This window comes from Corvus brachyrhynchos, unplaced genomic scaffold (assembly GCF_000691975.1).
Source record: "Corvus brachyrhynchos isolate BGI_N302 unplaced genomic scaffold, ASM69197v1 scaffold43, whole genome shotgun sequence".
NCBI lineage: Eukaryota > Metazoa > Chordata > Aves > Passeriformes > Corvidae > Corvus > Corvus brachyrhynchos.
The window spans coordinates 1,302,492-1,305,411 of NW_008237353.1; positions in this window are offsets into that span (position 1 = coordinate 1,302,492).

The window sequence follows — 2,920 nt, forward strand, 5'->3', positions numbered from 1 at the left end:
ATTCCTTTTATCCAGAAGTGACAGAGGCCATCAGCATATTTCACATGAAACACCATGTGTTCTATTTGTGCTTTTGGTCACTGTTCAAACCAGCCTGGTTTCCAATTCTCTCTTGATTTCAGTCTGTTCCAAAGACTTGCCCAACATTGATCCTACTCCTAAGAATACCACCATAGAGTCAGATGCAGCTCAGGAACCTATTTCTAACAGAGACAGGCAGTAGAGGTTTACAGGAAAAGCTAACAGGGCAAGTTTGAAGCTTTTTTTCTCCCATTTTCTCCCTTCAAAAGCTGCCAGAAAGCCACAGTTTGGGGACTTCCTCAGCTGGGGCATACATTCATTTCAGTTTCAACAGCAGTTGATAGGCCACTAAGCCAAAAACACATTTCAAGCAGCAATACATCTACATGTCAGGTGCATCAGTGAAAACAAAACAACTGAGTCCTTCCCACTGAGTGGCCAGAGTTAAACACAGCTGCAGGGACACCTGTTTCACCCCACCTTCACCTCTGGAGTCTGCATCAGAAACAGCCCAGAGTGGACTTAATGTGCTGCAAATCCACAGTGTAAACTCAGCTCTAGATGGGTGACGGAAACACCTGCAACTGCTTCCTTGGGCTTCTACTTCTTAATAATGAAACTTTTAACAAATGAGAACACAGCTTTGGGAAACAAGACCATTTAAAATAAAACACAGGTATCAAAGAAAAGTTGGTCCCTGCCTCCTCCCAGGCCAGATACACATCCTGTAATAGAGAAGCCAGACATATGTGTTATTAAGAAGTAACTCATGTCTTCTTCAACCTCTTCTACTGCAATGCAGGACGCCATGTTTAGACATCCTGAAGTCTCCACCTGTAAAACTTCTGGTATCCCCATCTATGTCCTATCACTAGCTGCTACATAATATTTCTTGTGTGAAATTTCAAGAGTAAGGAATGTTTTTCCATCTTTTGCTTTCCTCAGCCTATATAACATTGCCCCTGTTTACCAGAGCCTTCTGAACCTCCCACTTGAATTGCACTCTCTCCAACAAACCAGAAAATGCATTGATTAAAGCAAAATAATCACTCCAGGGCACAGCAGTTCCCAAGTCATGAAGGACAAGCAGAACTAGGAGATGGAGCTGCCAGAAGAGAGATAATCCTCTCAGCAGTTTGGAAACTGCTGCTCTAGCTCCCTGTTTGAACCTATAAGAACATGCAAGAACTTTCACTGTTATAGACCCAATGTCCATATTAAAAAAAAAAAAATTAGGAAAATTTACCTCTGAAGTAACTGTGAGAAGAATTATTTGTAGTCCAAGATACATTTCTGTAATAATCTTTTATATAAAACCCCCCAAAAAAATTATCAGATGTTGCACATTATCACCTTGTAACCTGTTTAATCCCTGTTTAATGACCATTCCATGCACTTTTACACAAACATCGTTACCCCTACAACATATAAATAATGACCACTGGGGAAAGGGAGGAAACCCTTTAACTAGAGGTGAAAGGGAACCAAGAATAGTGCTGTTCTAATAAACAGAGAGAAAACACCTTTTTTTCCTGCTCTGGTCTGTTGCTAGCAGATTGCATCAGCAAGTTATCATGAACATCTCAGCTACATCAATTCATAGAACCATTCATAAATTCAGTTCATGTCTGAGAACAGACTTTTTTTTTTCTTTATCTGCAAATATTCAGAGAAGGACAAAACATTATTACTTTATTATGCTCGACATGTGTCCGGCCCTCTGAGAAAAAGCACACCAATTTTGTTTCTTTATTATTTCAGAATTTTTATTCTTCTACCAGCTGCCTTGTGTCCGCCTGAAACCTCATGGGACTCTACCTCTAAGATCCCAGGCAAGCTGGGACACTTCCATGAGCAACACCTGCAGGAAGATAGTGTCACAGGAAAACTGACATAATTGTCGCCAAATGAATGCGTGTCAAACGTGAAACCTTGTTACCTTATACTGTCCTTTATATGTTTTCTGGGATATATACTTCTACATTACAAATTTATTCACGCATCATTCTGGCAAGCAAGTCAGGCTTCTGGTGCAAGTGTAGCATCTTCAGGAAAAAGTCAAAAGTGTATTATAAAAGAAAAGCAAATGTTCTGACTAAAAGAACAAGCATTTCCGAGTACAGAAAGTAACACTGAGCAAAGATTCCAGACAAATGCCTACACTGTACTTGAGGCAGGATTTGTTCTTTAGGTACTGACTTAATTTCCTTAATTGCTTAATTTTAAATGTTGAAAACACTAGCTGGCTGCGATATTAGCAGCATTTGAATGGTGACTAATGAGTGTGCTAGTAGCAATGTAACACTACGACATGCCACACACATTTATGAGGCCGAGAGTGATAGCAATCAGCCTACTTAGCCAAAGCCCGAGAGCCAGACCAGCCATGCCGGCTCATAAACCTCCACACTCTCTGCGACGACACCTCGTTTTCCTCTCATTTTCACCTTTTGTCACCTATATTTGCGGGGACAAATTAAGACTTCCTTACTGCAGAAAGTGCTTCCACTAAAATCCATCGGAAAGCCAGTGTCCGAGGACCAGTGATCACGAAGCTGAAAGAGTAAAGCCCAGACTTGCGCTCACACAGGAGAAAGCGAGATGCGGCCCGCTTCTGCACGCCTGAAACCAGAGCAGCTCACCACAGTGCATGCCTACTTTTTCAGTCCCTCCTTCCCTTTGTACGTGAGCTTCGCTAAGCCTCGGCAGTAACAGCGTTTCCTCTGCTGTCACCGCTTCCTGCCTCCTCCTCTGGCTCGCAGCTGGGGTCCGGGGGCCGGGGCAGTGCGGACACCCGCACCCCCCGGGCAGCGCGGGTGCCCCAGGGCGGGCGCGACGCTCGGATCCTCGCTCCCTTGCCAGCCACGGACGGGAACCGGCGGGCGGGATGATTATTTCC